Source organism: Panthera onca, chromosome B2 (genome assembly GCF_046562875.1).
Source record: "Panthera onca isolate mPanOnc1 chromosome B2, mPanOnc1 haplotype 2, whole genome shotgun sequence".
NCBI lineage: Eukaryota > Metazoa > Chordata > Mammalia > Carnivora > Felidae > Panthera > Panthera onca.
Genome location: NC_138343.1, coordinates 83,098,233 through 83,119,683, shown reverse-complemented (window position 1 = coordinate 83,119,683; position 21,451 = coordinate 83,098,233). Strand labels below are relative to the sequence as shown.

Sequence of the window (21,451 nt, the reverse complement as noted above, 5' to 3'; positions counted from 1 at the left end):
TTTTATTCTATTCTAGAATTGTAAACCTCACTCTTTGTTATATAATAATAATGTTCTAAAAATATTATCCATTGGGGCACCTGGTGGCTCAGTTGGTTAAGTGTCCGACTTCAGCTCAGGTCACGATTTCACAGTTGGTGGGTTTGAGCCCCGCGTCAGGCTCTGTGCTGACAGCTCAGAGCCTGGAGCCTGCTTCAGATTCTGTGTCTGCCTCTCCACCTCTCTCTTTCTCTCTGTCAAGAATAAATAAACATTAATTAAAAAGTATTATCCATTATTGGTGTGTTTAAAGTTGAGGAAGAAATTCAAATCTATCTTGACATAAAGTCTTCTGGTATTTTTAAAAGAACAGAGTACTCACACTTTATTTTTTATTTTTAACGTTTATTTATTTTTGAGAGAAAGGGAGCATGAGTGGAAGAGAGACACAGAGAGGGAGACACAGAACTGGAAGCAGGCTCCAGGCTCTGAGCTGTCAGCAAAGAGCCCAATGCAGGGCTGAAACTCATGGAGAGATCATGACTTGAGTGAGCCTAAGTCGGATGCTTAACCAACAGAGCCACCTACGCGCCCCAAGAATAATTATACTGTATGATTGGTACTATTGTTTGGGAATGGCCTTTCACACACCAAAATCATATCTAAATCAATTTCTTACAATCCTTTAATGATACTACTTAGAATTTTAAATTCTTTATGTTGAATGTATCTTGCCTGTATGGTGTACAACATTTTGTTATATTTTTCCAAAAACCTCTGATATCTGAAGACTAAATAAGTTTCTCATTGATTTGCAAAATTGCATTTAAAAAAAATTCTAAGTAAATATAAGTACTAGTCCACGGATCTGGAATACATCAATACTACACTGCTACCTATTGTTTCTTTATGATTTTTGCTTGGTTGTTTTTTGGTAAAAATAATTACAAGGTTTTCTCCTTCACAGCCTCCTTTTTCAGATCTTTTATTGCCTTCCCTCACCTGTTTATTCTTCTAAGAAAAAGGAAGAATAATTTCCCCAGTTCCAAATGGATTACATTGAGATTACTTAGTTAATTATATGAGTTAATTGTGAAAAATTAACCTTTAATATTATTAAACCTTCCCACCTAAAAATGGTAAGCTTTTTTTCTGTTTTGACCTACTGTAAAATTCTGGGGTTTTTAAAATATTCTTTCATATTTCTAGTGATTTCTTTTATTATTTTTTCTTTGTGACCAGAGACTTTAGTTGTATTATCCTAAGGGCATTGTTTTTATTTATTTTTTTTTTAATTTTTTTTTTAACGTTTATTTATTTTTGAGACAGAGACAGAGCATGAACGAGGGAGGGTCAGAGAGAGGGAGACACAGAATCTGAAACAGGCTCCAGGCTCTGAGCTGTCAGCAGAGAGCCCGACGCAGGGCTCGAACCCATGGACAGTGAGATCGTGACCTGAGCCGAAGTCGGACGCTTAGCCGACTGAGCCACCCAGGCGCCCCAAGGGCATTGTTTTTATAAAGTGCAAGTGCTTACTATTCAAAAGTAAACAACACAAGAAACTATTAAAAAGTAAATAGACACTACTAACTTAACCACAAATAATAACCACTCCAAATATTAGTAAGCGATATGGCAGCCATTTATCTCTACAAACCTACACAAGTGTTGACAAGCAGATGTGAAAAACAAATTAGTAACAAAAATGGGAGCATGCTATGTATGGGTATTAATGAAAATATCACATTTGATTTAATTTATATTTATTAGAAGAAAAAGACACAGATGTGAACCTAAAAAAAAAAAAACTTACATAGTTTTTTTCATAGTAGTTTACAAAAAATATATACTACTGACTAAAATATTTATCTCGGGTTAAGTAAAAAAATATTAAGAACATAAAATTCAAAATAATTCCGCTTTTCTTTAACTACATGTATCCTTTTAGTGTTAATTGATCACTTGCTCACAAAGACTGATCTCTACTTCTTGGATTCTTCATCCCTCTCTCCTTCCCCAGCCCAGATATAAAATGATTTTTTAAAATGTATCACGTCTAGATTTGTTCTACAAACACAACATCTGTTGTTTTATTTAAGTTCTATATATAAAACAGATCTTAGTTTCACACTCAGCTTTTATACTGTGTTTTTTTTTCCTTTCTGAGTTATATATTTTGATTCATCTATTTAACTGACTTATTCTTGCCAAGTGGTTTTTCAATAGGGACCCCTGGGTGGTATTTTCCTGAGTTATTTCATCTTTAGAATGTCTGTCTGTTGATTTATACCCTGAATGACAATTTGACTAAGCCTAATACTCATGGATCAAATTGTCTTCTCAAAACTGGGAGACATTGTTCAGTGATCTTTGGCATGGAAAGTTGCTATGCCAAAGTATAAAGCTAACTCTATTTTTCCCTTCTTGTAGGTAGTCTTTTCTCTCTTTGTCTAGATATCTAAAGAATTTTCTTTATTTTTGAATTTGAAAAATCCAGGATATATCTCCTTATTAATTGTTTTGTATTTTTTTTCTTTTCTGTTTGAATGCAAATTATTCTTTATATACTCGAATTTGGCACATTTCATTCTTTCTCTATTTAAAGAGATGCCACTCTATTATGCCTCTAAATATATTTTCTGTTCAAAATGTGAGTTTCCTGTTGTTTTCATCATCATATCTCTGTCTTTCACTCTCCTCACTCACATACAGTACATGCTTATGTGTATGCAAATGTTCATATGTATGTACATGAACAATACACATATGGATATGTGTGTGTGTCAACAATCCTCTGTAAAATTTACATATTTGTATTTTTCTTCTATGCTCATCCTGATGACCTCAAGCCTTTTACCTACATGTATAATTTGAATTTTAACATTTATTTGTTTTGAGAGACAGAGAGAGACAGAGTGTGAGCAGGGGAGAGGTAGAGAGAGAGAGGGAGATAAATCTGAAGCAGGCTCTAGCCTCTGAGTGTCAGCCCAGAGCCCGACGCAGGGCTCAAACCCACGAACCAGGAGATCATGATCTGAGCCGAGGTCAAACTCTTAGCCAACTGAGCCACCCAGGCACCCTGTAAGTGTATAATTTGAATTTTAACTATATCTGTTCTAGGCCTGCTGTCTCTGATTATTAGTTTTGTAATTCACATTGTTTCTTTCCCATTTTTTTTATTAGAATCTCTCTTAAATTTATTTATTTGGGTTCTAGTTAACATACAGTGTAATACTGGTTTCAGGAGTAGAACCCAGTGATTCATCACACATACAACACCCAGTACTCATCCCAACAAGTGCCCTTCTTAATGCCCATCACCCATTTTGCACATCCCCCCACCCAACACCCTGCCAGCAACTCTAGTTAAGAGTCTCTTAAGGTTAGCCTCTCTGTTTTTATCCTATTTTTCTTCCCTTCCCATATGTTCTCTTCCTCAATTTTTCATCTAAATTAGTTGCTTTCTAATCTCCCTGTTTTATTGAATTCGTATTTTTTAGACTCTTCTTAGTGTGGAGATTATAAGGCTTATTTTTCTGTTACTAATCTTATTTCTTCTAAGGATTTTTCCCTTTTATATATCATATGTTTACAAAGTTGCAATATCATATTTTTCCAATTTCTGGCTTGCTTAATAGGTAGATATACTAATTGCTTTATTTTTTATAACAATATTTGTGAATTTTCTTTGACATCCATCACCTAAAAAGATATTAAAGTAGTCTTTGGGAAAGGACATGTATAGCTTTAAATCCATTTTCTTTGGCCTTGTAGGGCCAGGAAAGGAGGGGAGGAAAAATGGAAATTTGCTGGAATTTTCTTCTGCCTCATCATTCATCATGCATCTCTTATACACAAATGCCAGTTGCACTCCACTAAACTTTGACTCCTAGTATTTTGCTTTCCTACTTTCATTAACATATTTTGAATTATTTCATAAGGTTGTATCCGTTTTCTTTGCTTTTTGCTGTGGTGAATTTTCATGATTTAAATTAAAATAATTATGTGTGTTAAGAATTCAATGATCCAACTTCTTTTTACTATAGAAGATTTTCTAACTCAAAATTATTTTTCTAGACTTCTCTTCTTTAGTATTTGTTATGTTTTCTGTTTTATTGTTTCTTTACCAATTCATTGTGTTTGGTGATTAAAACAATCAAAAGTACAGGTAAACCTTATCTACAGTGAAAAAGGAATTATGACAATAAATCTTATTCATATTAAAGAGGTCATAAAAAGTTATTAGAAACATCTCAATACCAATGAATTGAAAATACAGATTGTATGGTCTAGTAGCTAAAACAGTACAAATGACCAGAATTGACATAAGAAAAATAGAAAGTATGAGTGGTTCTATGTGTATGTATATATATATGCACATATACAAATATATGTATATATATATATGCATACATATATGTTATGATATTGCTATATATGTATAATGATTTATATAGGCATATATATATATATATATATATATATATATATATATAATTATGTATTTATTAAAACCTCCCCAAAGGAAGAAGAATAGGTCCACATAGCTCAGAGATTATTTTTCTAAGAATGCAAGATTAGTATAACATTTGAAAAACAAATTTAATTCACTACCTTACTAGAATAAAGAAAAAGTCATATGATCATTTGGATAGATGCTTAAAAAGCATTTGATAAATTTTAGTGTTTATTAAGGATAAAAACTCTTTGCAAATAAGAAATAGAAAAAAAATTTCAGTGTTATAAATGTTACCTATTTAAAGTTAACACAAACATCCTATTTAATGGTGAAATATTGAAATCTCTTCCTTTAAGATTGGAAATAACAAGGATTTCTGCTCTTTGCAACTTCATTACAGCATTTCATACAGGTTCATACCCATAGTTTTGCAATTTCAGCACTATTTGGGGGCAGATAAATCTTTCTTGTGGAGTGCTGTCCTATGCATTGTAAGATGTTCCGCGGCATCCCTCGCCTCTACCCACCAGATGCCAGTATCACCCTGCCCCAACCCATCTATAAAAAACATAAGTATTCCTAGACAATGCCCATGTTCCCTGGGTGGATAGGGGAAAATCTCTCCCAATTGAGATCCAGTGTTCTACCTACTGTGATTAAATAAGAAAAAAAAAATATATATATGAATTGGAAAGAAAATAATATATTATTTGTTAATGGTATATATATGTAGCAAATCAAAAAGAATCTATAGCTAAATTATAGGAATTAATAAATGCAGTTAGCAAGATTGCTGGGTAAGAGGTATATATATCCATATGCAAAAAAATTATTGAAATCCATTATAAGAAAGAAAATGAGGGGGCGCCTGGGTGGCGCAGTCGGTTAAGCGTCAGACTTCAGCCAGGTCATGATCTCGCGGTCCGTGAGTTCGAGCCCCGCGTCGGGCTCTGGGCTGATGGCTCGGAGCCTGGAGCCTGTTTCCGATTCTGTGTCTCCCTCTCTCTCTGCCCCTCCCCCGTTCATGCTCTGTCTCTCTCTGTCCCAAAAATAAATAAAAAACTTTGAAAAAAAAAAAAGAAAGAAAATGAAATAGAATTTAAAATATTGCAATTTTTGGCGCACCTGGGTGGCCCAGTCTGCTGAGCATCTGACTCTTGATTTCAGCTCGGGTCATGATCCCACAGTCATGTGGGATCCCACAGATCCCACAATCAGGGAATTGAGACCTGCTTCAGACTTTGCACTGAGCATGGAGTCTGCTTAAGATTCCCTCTTTTTCTCCCTCTGCTCCTCTCCCCTACTTGCACTCTCTCTCTTAAAAAAAAAATTACCATTTTTAGTGATGCTAAAAATTTTAAATTTAGAAGTAAATCTAATAAGTGGTATGTCCATTCTCTAAAGTGAATGATAAAATATTATTAAGAGTAATTTTAAAAGACACAAATAAGTGAAAAGTTATATCATTTTCCATGAATTTGTAAAAGGCAAATGAGTCAGAAGGAAAGACCTTGTAAAAGAAGGACAAGGAGAGGGAGAGGATTTATAGAAGCAAATATCAAGACATTATAAAGTTATGATGATTAGAGATGGCATTAGTACAAAATGAGAAACATTTATCAATGAAACAGAATAGATAGCTTAGTAGTAGACCCACGCTTATATGGACACTTGATTCATGACAAAGTTTGTATTGCACGGCAATGAGGAAAAAGCATTCTTTCCAATAAATGTTACAAAATCTGTTGAGTATCCATAATGGGAAAACATAAAACTTGGCCCCTACATAACATCATATACAAAAGGCAATTCGTGGTGTATTGCCAATAAAAATCTAAAAGCAAAACAGTAAAGTTCTTAGAATACAAGACAATATTTTCATGAACTTGGGATAGATGTAGATTGCTTACACAGAATGCAAAAAGCACTAACCTCAAAGGAAATGATTGTTAATTTGTGCTCCATTAAGATTTAGAATATTTCTTTATGAAAGTTGATAGTAAAAAGATACCCTGTGGATCAAGAGAAGACATTTGTAACACATACAAGTGACAGAGGGCTTGTGTACAAATATAAAGAATTCTAAAAATCAGTGAGAAAACAATAGACACCTTACAGGGAAATGGATACAAAGCATATATAGGCACTTGTTGAAATAAGCAAATGAAAAGTATTTAATTTCATTAGTTATGAAGGAACTACAGATATTAAAATTAAGTGAGATAGTATTATGGTATTATGCATCTCTCTGAATGGCTCAGATCAAAAGAATAACAATTTATAAGTGTTGACAAGGATGGGAGCAATGGAGATTATGCTCATGGGAAATTCTCACTAAAGCTTATGGGAATTTCATTTGATAGATCCACTTATGAAAAAGTTTGACAGTATCTACTAAAGTTGTATGTATACATGTGGTACAAACCAGCAGTTTCATTTAAAGGTATATATCTTACAGAAATGGGTGCATGTGTGTACTTAGAGACAAGTAAAATGATATCCTTAGCAACACTGATAATAAGAAGCAAAACTAATGAAATAGCCCATATATCCATCAACAGTAGAAAGTATAAAGTCTGATTTATTCATATGGGTTAACCAATATGGCAATAAAAGATAATAAGCAATGGCTTTGAAAGTGAATGAATGGCTGTTTTATGAAACATGTATAATTCTCATTATATAATGTTTCCCAAGAGAAGCTAGACAAAAAAATATATATATAATATAATAAATTTTTATATAATAAAATATATTTTATATATTAATAATATATAATAATATATGTATATAATATATAATATATAATATATAATATATAATATATAATATATAATATATAATATATAATAATATATAATATATAATAATATATTATATAATATATAATAATATATTATATAGTATATAATAATATATAATATATAATAATATATCATATAATATATAATAATATATAATATATAATAATATATAATATATAATAATATATAATATATAGTAATATATTATATAATATATAATAATATATAATATATAATTCCATTAATATAAAGTTGAAAAACAAGTAATAAACATACAGTCTTAGAAATCATAATAACAGTTCTCCTTGGGGAAGAAGGAGGATATAATGACTACAGGGCACCATGAAGTGGCCTTCCAGTGTACTGAGAATATTCTACTTTCTTGACTGGTAATAGCTACATAGATGTCTACTGTGGGATAAGGTATTGAGCTTTACATTCTTTTTATGAATTTCTAAGTTCATACTTCAATAAAAAGTGATCTGTGTATTTTAAATAAGTGATCTGTGTAATTTAAATAAGTTTTCTTTTCCAGTTTTGAGGTAAAGATTTTAATTTGCAACTATTGAAATCAAAGCTAGTAATGGTATTTTCTAAATCCCGCATATCCTTGATTGCTTTTGTTACCCTAACCTCTTAAAGAATGAGAGAATTTATTAAAACTTTCTATTCTTATTCTACTTCTGGTGTTTATTCCACTTTATCTCTGTTGTGAGAGTTTTTGTTTGTTTGTTTTGTTTTGTTTTGTTTTGTTTTGTTTTGTTTTATGTATTCCAATGCAGTATTGTTGGATATATTCCAATCATTCACAAGGTTCCCATTTGTGGTATGAATTATCCCTTTTTTGCTTGCTTACTATTTTGTTCATTAGTAATTCCTGATTTCTTTTAGTTTGTGTTCCTGTAGCACACTTTCCCTTCATTTCAGCTTTGATTTGTTGGGATCTAACGTTGAGTTCTGCCTTTTTGTTTGTTTGTTTTGTTTTGTTTTGTTTTCTTTCTCTCCCGCTTTCCTTCATTTTTGGAGGTTTTGGAAATTCAGGTTCTATTTTAAATTCTCCAAGTGGTTACTTTACATTTTTCAAATACATTCTGTAATTTTCATTTTTCTAATTGTTAGGATCAAGTTTAAAATGGGATCTTTTTCATCCTTTTTCTTTTCTTTTCTTTTTTTTTTCATTCCTATTCAGTATTAAAATTTAAAACAGTTTCAGTGCTCACCATCAGTAAACATACTTTCTTCAGTCTTGAACTGCTAATTTGACTCTCCATCTCTTTAGGTTAGATTCTATTTTGAAGAAATCATTTTAAAAATGCATGTGATTAATCTGTTCTCTGTGGCCTTAATTATAAAAGTTATTTTCCCTTCTATGTTTGTTGATATTTGTGTCATTTTCCTTTTCTCTCTATCAATTCTTAGGTGAATAATTTCTATGCAGCCTTGGTGTTTGGATCAGATAGAGTATACAGCTTGTCCTTGCCTGGATTGTTGACTTAGATGGCTATCAAATGTTTGGGGGTACAGGGCTGGAAGGGAGTCTAATGAACACCGCTGTTGGTCTGCTCCCAGAGTGCCCTGCATTCACCAGGTGGCTTTAATTCAACTGTAAGACCTGCTCCACTTCCATCACTGCTCTATGAGGGGGCTCAAAGGATGTGGTGAGACTCCCAGTCAGTACTTGCTCTAAATCTGACCCTTGACTGCCTCACATGTCCAGAGACTCTGAGGTGCTGAGCTGAGCTGGGCTTAGTTATACTTTGGATCTACACTTGCTCTCAATTCTGGCAGTAACATTTCCCCCCGTCTCTTCATAGCCAAGAGTCAGCATTGCATAAAGGATGTGGATTTTATCTTCTTTTCTGACTTCTTGTAGTTTTTATTCATTTATATTTTTTGTATTGCATTTGTTGTTTAGTTGGTTGGCTTATTTTGTTTTTCATGGAAAATGAGGAGGTGCTGAGTTGTACTTTTCTATACAAGTATCACTTAAAAATAAGAGTCCAAGTCTACTTTGAAGGGAATTCAGATTTAATCTTAGAAAAATAAAGAGATGTATTAGAGTAAGAATCCTGAGGAGGGGGGGGTGGGGAGAGAGAGATCCATTTGGGGGAAAGGATGTTACAAGCTGCTTTTTGGCCTTTAGCAGTCAGAGTGAGTTGCAATGAAAAGTAAGTAACACCTGTATCAATAATAACACACAGTAGAAATGAAGGGGTCATATTTTGAGAATTTTATCCAAGAAAATCTTTAGATGGTAAGAATAAAATAATTATAAAATGAAGCAATAAGAGTGGTAAATATTGACCTGAAAAGTATTGATTCATAGGCTTGGTGGTTGTTTTTTACATACCTGTTCACATTAATTGACTATAATGTGTTAAGTAATTCATAGGCATTATTTCATTCAATTTCCACAATAAATATGAAATGGATATAATTTCTCCATAATATAGGTGAGGAACATACAGTTAAAATAATTTGTCTAAGGTGACAGAGTTACCTTCATTTCTTGCCTATGATCTAGAACAACAGGTATGTTCTCTTCAATACTTGGCCTCTCTACCTGGTAACATTAATTTGGAAATATTGTTTAATAAATACAAAATGGAGTTACAAAACATATGCATCATTTATTTATTTATTATTTTTTAATGTTTATTCTTGAGAGAGAGAGAGAGAGAGAGAGAAAGAGAGAGCGCAAGCGGGGGAGGGGCAGAGAGAGAGAGAGGGAAACACAGAACCCAAAGCAGGCTCCAGGCACTGAGCTATCAGCACAGAGCCCAACTCAGGGCTTGAACTCACAAACCATGAGATCATGACCTGAGCCAAAGTCAAACGCTTAACCCGGGCACCCCAAACGTATGCATTATTTAAATATAAATGTAATATGTGTGTTTGGCAGGATTATGATGTATAGCCATACTTTCTTCAATCATGCAGTACTGAATATAATTGCCAGATCTTTCCTAATTATTCCAGAACTAATAATCCCCTAACAGCAGCTCTCCTAGGTGAAGACATACTTTACTGTTTGGACTCTCCTAAAACTTCAAATCTGTTTCTAAGAGAAAATATCAGATAAATTATAATGTTATAGGAAACATCCCTTGAGAAGTCAAAATGGATGCAAAAAGTATTTTTATTATCAGATGCTTCTCTACCTTCTTCAGTTTTATCCAAGTTAAATTCCACCTGGCCTAAGAAGTAGACATTGAAGATTCTTATTTTTTTTAAGTTTATTTTTATTTATTTTGAGAGAGTGGGCAGGGGGAAGGGGGGGGGGCGGAGAGAGATAGAGAGAGAGCACATGTGTGCAGGGCAGAGAAAGAGAGAGGGAGAAAGACAATCCCAAGCAGGGTCTGCACTATCAGCACAAAGCCCAACACAGGGCTGGATCCCATGAACCATGAGATCATGACCTGAGCCGAAATCAAGAGTCAGATGCTTAACCAACTGAGCCACCCAGGCATCCCTGAAGATTCTTATTAATAACACAGGAAATGGCAATAGACTATTCACACATAGAAAAAGGGTAGAGCAATTATTCATGTAGATATTAACTTGGTAAGGGCAATAGGTCCTGAGTTGTAGCTCATATACAATTACTCTTATTAATCATATCTAATACATTAGTATGAGTTAGAAGACTTGCTTAATTATTAACTTTAATGTAGAAGGAGTTGATGATATTACCTTAAGACTTTTGGCTAGAAAATGACAGTTGGCATGCATCAAGGACTCCTGGCTTGCCAAGAAGTGCAATGTTAACACCCACATAATGAATCATAATGTTGGTTGTATGCTACATACTATATTTCTCCTTGGAACTCCCAGACCTACCATGAAATAAAGGCTGTTAGGAGTAAGTTGTACATCTTTGAAAAATGAAGACCTAAGTCTTTGTGTACTGCAAATGTTCACTTCCATACCTTTACAACAAAATGTGCTACTTCTAGCTAAGGTTTCCTGTTCATAATCGGCTAAGTAATATTCAACACTGAGTACCTCTAGGTGTCAGATGGCAAAGGAGACAGACTTCCAGCACTGGGGTAAGTTTCCTGAACTTAGGCTGCAGTGAACACTTTGCTAGGGATGACGTTTTGAATCCTGTTGCAGGTTTTAAACTTATTTTGCTCTCTTTTGTGCTTAAAATAGAGCCTCTACTTAAAAAACACCATTCTAAAAGGGGAGGAGGACGTTAGGTATTAGGGTAAGTGCAAAACACTTTTTCTTGAGCTTTCTACAGGATTTTTCTGTACACATTTTTCTTCCTATCACCTATTTTTTTCCCACATGTCCACACTGGGGAAAATGATACACAGATGATACACAGAGCGACTCAGAGATGTCTTGCCTTTTCTTAACCTTAGTTTAGAAAATATTTTCTATAGTCTGGTGGTCAAACTGGGAAGCCAAATGTTAGGCAGATGTGTGCTGTCTTACACAGGTGGTTGTGCTTCCCTATCTCACCACACTGACCCTTTATTTAATGAAGATGGAGATGGAAAGGAAAAAGGAAAAAAAAAAATCAATGCATTTTCCATACTAGCAGCTGGTGTGCATATCACCCGGGACTCAAGTCTAAGGGTAAGTAAGCTTTTATTTTATTATTTTTTAAATCAGTTCACAAAGGAAAGAAACAGTAGGGGGTTAGGAACAGAGATCTGGAAGGCAACCTGGGCACAGGTGAAGTTCATTATAGCTTTCTTGCTGCAGTTGTATTTTGGTAGCACAGCTTAGGTAGCTGCAAACAAGAGTAATTTATGCTCAGTTCTCCCAGCAGGACCTACCCCCAGACAGGCTGTCTGGTCAGCACTCCATTCCAAGGAGAAAAAAGAAGAAAAAAAATCAGCGAAAGGAAGAGGTAAGACTCCATTTGCTTTTCTGGTGTATTCTTTTCTCTAAGTTTCTTAGGAGTAAAACCTTTAGGATGAAAGCCCAGTGGAGAAACTAACTTTACCTCATGATGTGGCTAATTTAAGAGAAGCTCAAAGACTTGATCACTGTCATCTATTTCTGGCTCTCTGATTTAGCAGACAGATGAAGTGCACTTATAGCTGACAGATGTGGAAATCCATATATAGCCAGACAAATCTCTAGTGGCTACTGATGCAAAATAATATGAGTTGTTTCCACAAAGGTCAGTTGAAATTTGCATTTGAATTTTTCTTCCTGGGGTGCTTTTAATGATAGGATCAGGTCCTCAGGCTCTTGTAGTAAAATATGCCCTCCAAATTTGTCAATTATGTTAAAGGTAAAATCTGGGTTGAGGAAATGCTCAAGAAAAAAATGTGCTTTGAATATTTACCACACACACGGAGAGTGGCTGAAAGATAACTGAATGAGAATTGTGACATTAATCTACCCTTGCAATTATTCTGTTAATTGGCAACTCGATTATCAAAATTAGAGTTCATTAAAGGTAAAATGTTTCTTCTGTAAATTTCATCTCCTGTACAAGATAATACAAAATATGATGCTCAGTGGGGAGACTATTTTATCCACTTGATTCTTTTTATGGCTTACATTTCTGAATACTAAATTGTGATTATCTGTCTGATTCATTCTTTTTAAAGAACTCATCATTGCTATTGTTTTTATTTATATGAAGTTAGATTGCTTTCATAAACTATCTAATCCCAACTATCTGCACTCTACAGTATGTGGATACACTTAATTTAATTCACATTTTCACTTTTTATTGCTGAAGAAAATAAAACAAAATCCTAAGATTATTAAAAGCCAATTTAGATCTATATACTATTCCCTTATTGACCCAATTTAATAATATTTAATTAGTTATTCCAATAGCTTGACTGTAGAGTTAAAAAAGTGTTGATTGTATAAAAATAGAGGAGTATAATCGATATTATAACTTAGCTGGAGTCAATTTGTTTTGCTTGTAGGGGGTCCTCATTGTGAAACATCTTGAGATTTTGTGCAATAAAGAGTATATGAGGTGTTTGTTTTTTTTTTTTAATTTCCATATATAGGACTGTTTGTTGGAATGCCATGATTTAAAAACAACAACAAGGAAAAAAGACAAGCTACTTTAATAAAACTCATCCCTTGGTCACTGCCAGATGTGATACTAAAGACAGAGTATCTCAGAGCAGTAAATTCAGTTGATAATCTTTTCCTAGAATATAGTGCAGATTACCTGTGTACTCTCACAGCAACCATCTCCATGTAACTGGCATTCAATGAATATTTTATGAATAGATTAGTAACCACGTAAGACAAATACTGTCCTTCCCAGGAATAATTGTAAAGCTGCTTTGAAAAACTAGATCAGTTGTTTTTGGTGTGTATATAGGCATCCATGCATGTGTCTTTAATCTATTGCTATAAGGTGTAGTATTAATGGCTCAAGCGTATGAGTGACTTTTGTAACAAATATACATTTAGAAGCAGAATCAGAAGTTAATTCAAACGGAAGCCTAAATCTCTCTTTCTGCTTCTGAGAAGCACTATAGCATATTCTTTATTTCCTCGGAAATTTCTGGGAAAAGGGATTCTTTCTTCTTGCCAAGAAAACGTATTTCAGTTAGAGTTGAAATGTCATATTCTAATTTTTTAATCTGAATCCCATCTGCTGCTCTCTTAACCTGCTTCTCCTTGTCTTGTCAGTGTAATCAGAATAGTCTTCACTCATAATTACTCACGACTATGATGACTGCAGATAATTCCTGCAGTGTCCTCAGATAGACAACATCAAGCTCTGAACAACTGTCATATTTAACTAAAGTCTTTTTCTCATTTTGCTGGGGACTTTTGTGAAGGCTGGTTTTTTTAAGAGATACAATTTGAAAAATATATTATGATATAATAATAAAAGATATATAAATAATATAAAATAACACAGTTATAATTTCTTATACCTACATATATAATATACATATAAAACAATATTATACAACAATAAAAGGCAAGAATTTTGATATATGAAACTTAGATACATTTGCCATTAATTGCATTAGGACACTGATCGCATTTACTTTCTGAAACGTAAAATTATGCTGTAAGTCTACATAGTCAGTTTCCTATTATTCTCAACTACTACAACCAAATTTTTCTTCCTCAAAGCTTTTTTCTTTATTCTTTATTTAAGTTTGGTGTTTGTGATCAAGCACTACTTTTAGCTATATTATGTGAGGTAAAGCATAGAACACTCTTAATCAGCAGAATAAAATATAGAAAAAAAAAACCCAAAACATTGCATGCATTGACCTTTCCTTTTTTAGGTACTTTATGATTTTCTATTATTTCTATAAGAATTTTTTCTCTATCAGATGGCAAACTCCTTGAGAATTAGGCGCAATTCATTTTTGAATATATCTATGCAAACATATTTTGAATATATATCAATATCATATCATATCATATCATATCATATCATATATATCATATCATCAGTCACAGTTTGTTATACATTCCAAGTAATCAAAAAGTACTTATGGAATTAAACCAGAATGAATACTTTTGCTGGGCTTCTATTGATTATAAGGAAAGGAAACTCACTCAAGACAGCTCAATTTGGTGACAGTTTATTATAAAGATATGTGTGACAGTAAGAGAGATTCTATTTAAAATCCAAGATTGGACTATCAACAATAGCCAAAGTATGGAAAGAGCCCAAATGTCCATTGATGGATGAATGGATAAAGAAAATGTGGTATATATATACAATGGAGTATTACTCAGCAATCAAAAAGAATGAAATCTTGCCATTTGCAACTACGTGGATGGAACTGGAGGATATTATGCTAAGTGAAATTAGTCAGTCAGAGAAAGACAAAAATCATACAACTTCACTCATATGAGGACTTTAAGAGACAAAACGGATAAACATAAGGGAAGGGAAACAAAAATAATATAAAAACAGAGAGGGGGACAAAACAGAAGAGACTCATAAAGATGGAGAACAAACTGAGGGTTACTGGAGGGGTTGTGGGAGGGGGGATGGGTTAAATGGGTAAGGGGCATTAAGGAATTTACTCTTGAAATCATTGTTTCACTATATGCTAACTAATTTGGATGTAAATTTAAAAAAATAAAAAAAAATCCAAGATTAGAATATGTATTAGTGTGTGGCCTTAGAAATACCGGAAGTGGATGAAAAGTTTTGGGTCTGAGACAGTTCTGGCAATTCCAGCAGCAAGAAGTGATGAATCATGGGAATCTACTTCCAAAGCCAAGAGCACACCGTATACGCTGTATGTTAGCTAACTTGACAATAAATTATATTAAAAAAAAAAAAGAATTCATGAATCTTTACTCCTGCACCTCACTATTACTGCTTCTTCATAACTGTCCACAGTGTCTGTATGGGACTTTCTCACTTTCTACTCTGAATCCCTTACAAGATATTTTCAAGCTTTTTGCACCCCCTGCTCTGAGAATCTTCTTTTGCAGAAGGTACATTCCACACTCCTGCACATTAAAAAGCACTGTTACAATGTATACTCTTTCAATATTTCATTTTTCTAGTTTCTACATAATTTTTTTCTTAATATTTGACTCATCTTGCCTCCCTGAATCTGGTCTTTTCATTGTAGACTTTACAGCTAATGACTTGATTCTTTCTGTATTTCAAGGTTCAAGAATAAGGACTGATTGGTTCAGCTAAATTAGGGCAGAACTTTCAAACCAGACCACTCAATAGATAAATAGCCAGCCTGTGATTTGGCTGTCCCTTAGTCACAAGGTTTATGTCTAGGAGTAGGGAGGGACACTCATATGACCTACCTGTGATGGTCCCTTAGCTGACACTGTGGGTGGAAAACTCCCATAGAAGTGATTTCAAGTATGGCCTTATGTCTTAATGGTATGTCAAATACAACACTTCCTGTGAAATGTTACTTGAGGATACAAATATGTCAACCCACCTATTTTTTAATCTTATATCTGAGTTTCTAATTACAGAGTTATTTATATTTTCAAAATGATAAGCTAGAGTTTCAATTACTTGGTGTGAAGAAGTTTGCGATTTTAAAGTTGCCATTAATTAGAACAAACTATAGTCTTTATTATTTTTACCATGCGGGCTCTTGTTTTCCTAAAGTATATGAGTAAATAATTAAGAACAATTCATTACTCTGTTTGACCATTTAGTACCTAAGGAGATTGAATGTAATATTAAAGGAGTGTGTGAGCAAAACCAAAATGAAAATCATAATATGAAGAACAGTAGTATAATACATATAGGGAGGGATAGTTAGAGAATAATAGCCTGAGATAGAAGACTATACTATAATGGAGATAATGCAGTTATATCATGTGAATTGAATTAATTTAAAATGTCTCCTTTCTATAAGGACAAATGTGTACACACCCACACACTCACACACACCCACACCCACACACACACACAGTTTAAAGACTTACCATCAGAGAAGTGGGATGTGAACCAAGAAAGAATATATTTCACTGAATAAGGATTGTAGGAAAGTTAATAGGATGCAGAAAGTTAATAAGAAAAAAAAAAAAAAAAAGGAGCCGAGATAAGGAAAGCAAAAAGGCATTGAGGAGAAAAGATGAGGTTTTATAATCATATCAGTAAAAGAGAGAGAGAGAGAGATAAAAAATAGGCTCACTAATAAATTAGGAGAGGTATGAAATTAAAGAAATCAGTGATAACCTCAAATGACTGAGATACTAAACTACTTAAATAAGAGAAATGAAGAAAAGTAATATGGATAATTAGAATACAATGGAATCTTGCAGAAGTAGTAACTTACAAAAGCTGGAAATGCACACTTGAGAAACTTGGCTGAGTTAAATAAAGCACGTTGAAATAATCTATTTTGCATCAGTTTCAGGAGAGCAACATAGACTTCACATGCATTAACCCCATAATGCTCAAAATATGCCTTTGATTAAATAGAAATATTATCCTTTAATTGCCAATGGAGACATAATATGGAATTACAGCTGTTGAAATTTCTTTAAAGGAAAAGACAAGTTTGAGTTAGTCATTAGTAACTAAATAGATGTGTTACAATTTTAGATCATTCCCAAGTAGTCTCTGTTGTCACTGCTTTAGTAAATAAAGGAAGCTGGAGGGGCACCTAGGTGGTTCAGTCAGTTAAGGGACTGACTCTTGATTTAGGCTCAGGTCATGATCTCATGGTTCATGAATTCAAGCCCCAGTTGGGCTCTCCACTGACAGTGAAGAGCCTGCTCAGGATTCCCTCTCTCCTTCTCTCTCTTTCCCTTCCCTGCTCACTCTCTATCCCTCTGTCTCTCAAAATAAATAAATACATGTTTAAAAATTTTTTAAAAATTAAAGAAATAAAGGAGGCTGGATACATAGTGCATTAATCAACTAGTATACAAATTGTATACCATGGCTATGGTGATACAAATTCATAATCAAGAAAAGAATAGAAGATGGGGCTTCTGGGTGGCTCAGTCAGTTAAGCATCCGACTTTGGCTCAGGTCATGATCTCGCATTCTGTGAGTTGGAGCCCCTCATTAGGCTCTGTGCGACAGCTCAGAGCCTGGAGCCTGCTTCGGATTCTGTGTCTCCCTCGCTCTCTGCCCCTCCCCTGCCCCCTGGTCTCTCTCGCTCTCAAAAATAAATAACATTTAAAAAATTAAACAAAAAAGAATAGAAGAAAGAGCAAAGCATAAGCCATTGAGAACTATTTAAATGTGAGATTGAAAGGGTGTATTTGAAACTGAATAAAACATAACATTTTTTCCTATTCCATAGGCTTGTTTAGTAAACCCCGTGATTGTACATGTACAGCTTGTTTAGACATTATTTAAATATTATTTGATATGCTGGCTAACTGGACTTGGACAAGTCAAATATTTGATCTTCAGTTTCTTCATCTGAAAACTGGGTTGTTGGAAGGACTAGTATTAATAGAATAAATGACACATAAATGATGGATATTATCAGGTCTAATTCTGGCATTTGGTTAATGTTTCCCAATCAAGTAACAATCCCTGTCTTAAATCTTTTTATTTTTTCTTAGATTTTGAAGTCCTCATTATTTTTCGCTAATCCTAACATTTTAACTATGTTCTACCTAATTTCTTTTGTCCTTGGTTAAGTTTCTTTTTTTTAACTAAATATCAATTTAAACATTGAATTGAACACAGTCCTCTGCCTGTAGTTACATGGAGTTATATAGCATATGTTTCACAGATTTTACAGTATATGGCCAGACTCATTTTGACTGCAACTAAAAGCAAGCTGGTGAAAAATGAAGTCAAACATCCAAGGTCATAGTAATTATTTCTAACCCTTGCTACTCGTGGCAGTGATGTTTAGATCTGATACCTCTGTGTATATAGTCAGCTTGAAATAGCTAACATCTTTCATTAGACTGATTTACTAACACTAGCAACACCTAATAAACCTTTGCTGAATAATGGCAATATATTGCATTTTTAGTTATAGGTAACTTTCAACTAGACAGAAAACAATTGTGATGATTTAGCGTTTTGACTTCTTAATTTGTTGTTATAATCGTTGGATCCTCCATTATAAGCTGAATCTATTCAGTGTTCAATCTAAAGCCCTGAGGCTGTGTTGGAACCTATAAACTTAGGAAATCTATTAATTCTTACAAACACAAATTACCTTTGGCATATGAGCAAATCACGTGAACCAAATTTGAGGATGTAATGTGGGACAGGAGGATGGTGGTTGAGAGGAACTGTTTCTGTTCTTAATTTTAAAAGCAGGAGTTCCAGGCAAATGTAGCACTTTTCATGATAGTAGTGGGTCAAAAAATGTAGTCCTTTGGTGGGCAGTTCAACATCACCTGGAAACTGGTTAGAAATGCAAATTTTCAGGCTCTGCTCCATACCTATGATAGGGCCCATTTAATCTACATTTTAACAAGCCCTCCAGGTGAGTGTGATGCATGTTAATATTTGATACTAAATGTAATATGTGGGCAGAATTATTATATTTTATATTGGACAGACTCCAGCTGTCCTGTGTGTGTGTGTGTGTGTGTGTGTGTGTGTGTATGAGATTTGGCCAAAATGGAGCTATTGGTTAATTTTGAAAAACACATAAATGTTTAAATGGAGTACTGATAATTTATAATAGCATAATTATCAATACCTGCTCATATGTCTGGTACTTTGAATTATTCCATTTTTCACAAGAAGTCACACTACTTAGACATATATCAATTTTAGATTATTTCAAAAACATTTTGCTTAACTTTGAACAGAGGCACAATAAATTAAGTATTCGACATTTAAATTCATAGGTAGATAATTTCTTTATGGTTTAAATAAGGACAAGAAAAATATCCTAGTACAGTGGTGTCTTGTAATAGATTCATTCATTCACTTATTCCATCAACAAGTATTTAAGAATCTATTATGTGGTAGGCCATATTTTTGGTGTTGAGAATGAAATCATTCAAAATGAATTTCCTCTTAATCAAATATATTCTGAATTCACCATTTGGAATTAAAATTTACCACATATCTATTGATCACAATGCTGTAATTTTTCTTCTTGATGACATTTCACTTGTAATTTACTTTCTACCAAATGCCTCTTTGATTAGTTTTGGGATAGTTGAGAAAAATCACCTCAAAAGAACTAGACTTGGGTGCCAAATGCACCTCAGTAGTGTAACTGGATGACCTTGAAAAAGTCAATCTTTGAACCTCATTAATTTCATTTGCATAATGGTAGAGATAACAGCTCTGAACTTAACTGACAAGATTATTTGAAGAGCAAACTAGATAATGAGCTACTGTAACTGCTATAAAGTATTACATGTATTGTTGAGTTTTTTTTTAATTGTCTGTAACAAGTCTCTATTTATAAATTAATCAAATGCACATATTTAAATTCTGGCTCTGATACTCACTAGCTCTTTGAACTTGGATAAATTGCTCTTTGTGTAAGATTTTGAACGAGAATTTCCTCAGATTCAAATGGTAGTAATGTTAGGGAACTCGTAGAAATGTTTTAAAAAAGAAATGGTGTAACAATTGTGCTTAGACTACTGTTTAGTATATTGCTTACAGATTTTAAACACTTACTGTCATTGTTATTAAACTATTTCAGAAACCCTTATCATTAAAACACTACTTAGCTACACTTAAATACCTAGTGCTCTGTATTTCCTCATACCCAAGAATATGAAGATTAATCTCTTCTTATAAGTTAGTAGTTTCATTTAAACCTGTGCTTACTCCTTGACACACTTTAGAATATGTTTGTTTCGAAGAAAAAACAAAAAAAAGATTAATGTTTTAGCTACTTCCTTGACTCTTTTTGCTAAAACAATAGCTAAGAGAAGAGGAAGTTATTTGAACTTTTTGACCTTTGGTTTTCAGATGAACTTAAATGTTCATTTATCGATATAATTTCAGTGTACTCCAAATTAAACAAAACCCAACTTGCGGTTACTGGCATTGAACAAGACCTTTACCAAAGGGTAATTTTGTTGTCTGCTTACTTACTTTACTTGTGTCTCAATGATGTGGATAGTTTGCCACTGAATGAGGTAGTCATGGCTTCTCACAAGCCTGAACCATGTATCAGGGCAGCACAAGACAGCAGAATAGCTGAAAGGCAAATAAAATTATTATAGTTGGATTAGATTTTTGGTCAGGTAATACAGACTGAACTAAATGGTGGTATTTCTCCCATGCTGCAGGTAGTCCACAAAACCATGTGGATGAGAATTATGTGAGCCCCTTCTGGAGCTGCGAAAGCCAGTGTTGTTGAGAGGGAGGGCAGTAGGGACCGAACAGCCTCAGCCAGACCGAAAGAAACATCTCTCCTCTGCGGCTGCCTTCGCAGACTCACGACCCGGTGAGCCTGGTGAGGCTCACCTAAGGCCTGGTGAGGCGCATTTCAGATCTGGGCACTGATAGGTCCCAAAGTTCTGCATTAGCCTGACTACCAGGTATCCCTGGAGAACTAAGGAAATGACTGCTCCCTGTCTAACAGAGCCTACTTATCCAGCAGGGTTAATAGGGTAGCTCACTGATGGATAACACATCTGGAAGGGAAGCAGCAGGAACCACACACCTGCAGTTTAAATCTCAGAAAGTTTCCTGTGCTTTCTTTGTTACGTGCTGTATTTCAGCATAGATATAAATAGGGTTCTTTTCTCCCCTCAAAATGTCTTAAAGTTTTGTTTGTGTCACGTTTCACGATTCTCTGGTAAACCCAGCCTTTGCTTATTTATTTACTTTACTCAGACATTCCTA

The 21,451-nt window shown here is 33.9% G+C and overlaps 1 long non-coding RNA gene across 2 annotated transcripts in view; it reads left to right on the top strand.

Annotated features, from left to right (window-relative positions):
* The window catches only part of LOC132667388 (uncharacterized), a 131,096-nt gene extending 110,022 nt beyond the window's left edge, over window positions 1-21,074 (top strand). Inside the window, exons 3-5 of one of the 2 annotated variants that reach the window (XR_009605119.3) lie at window positions 11,690-11,829; window positions 12,026-12,106; window positions 20,893-21,074. This is a non-coding gene — a long non-coding RNA (uncharacterized LOC132667388). Of the gene's footprint in view, window positions 1-11,689; window positions 11,830-12,022; window positions 12,107-20,892 lie in introns of both variants that reach the window. The other variant, XR_013555411.2, reaches the window with a different exon arrangement.
* Window positions 21,075-21,451: the final 377 nt, after the last annotated feature.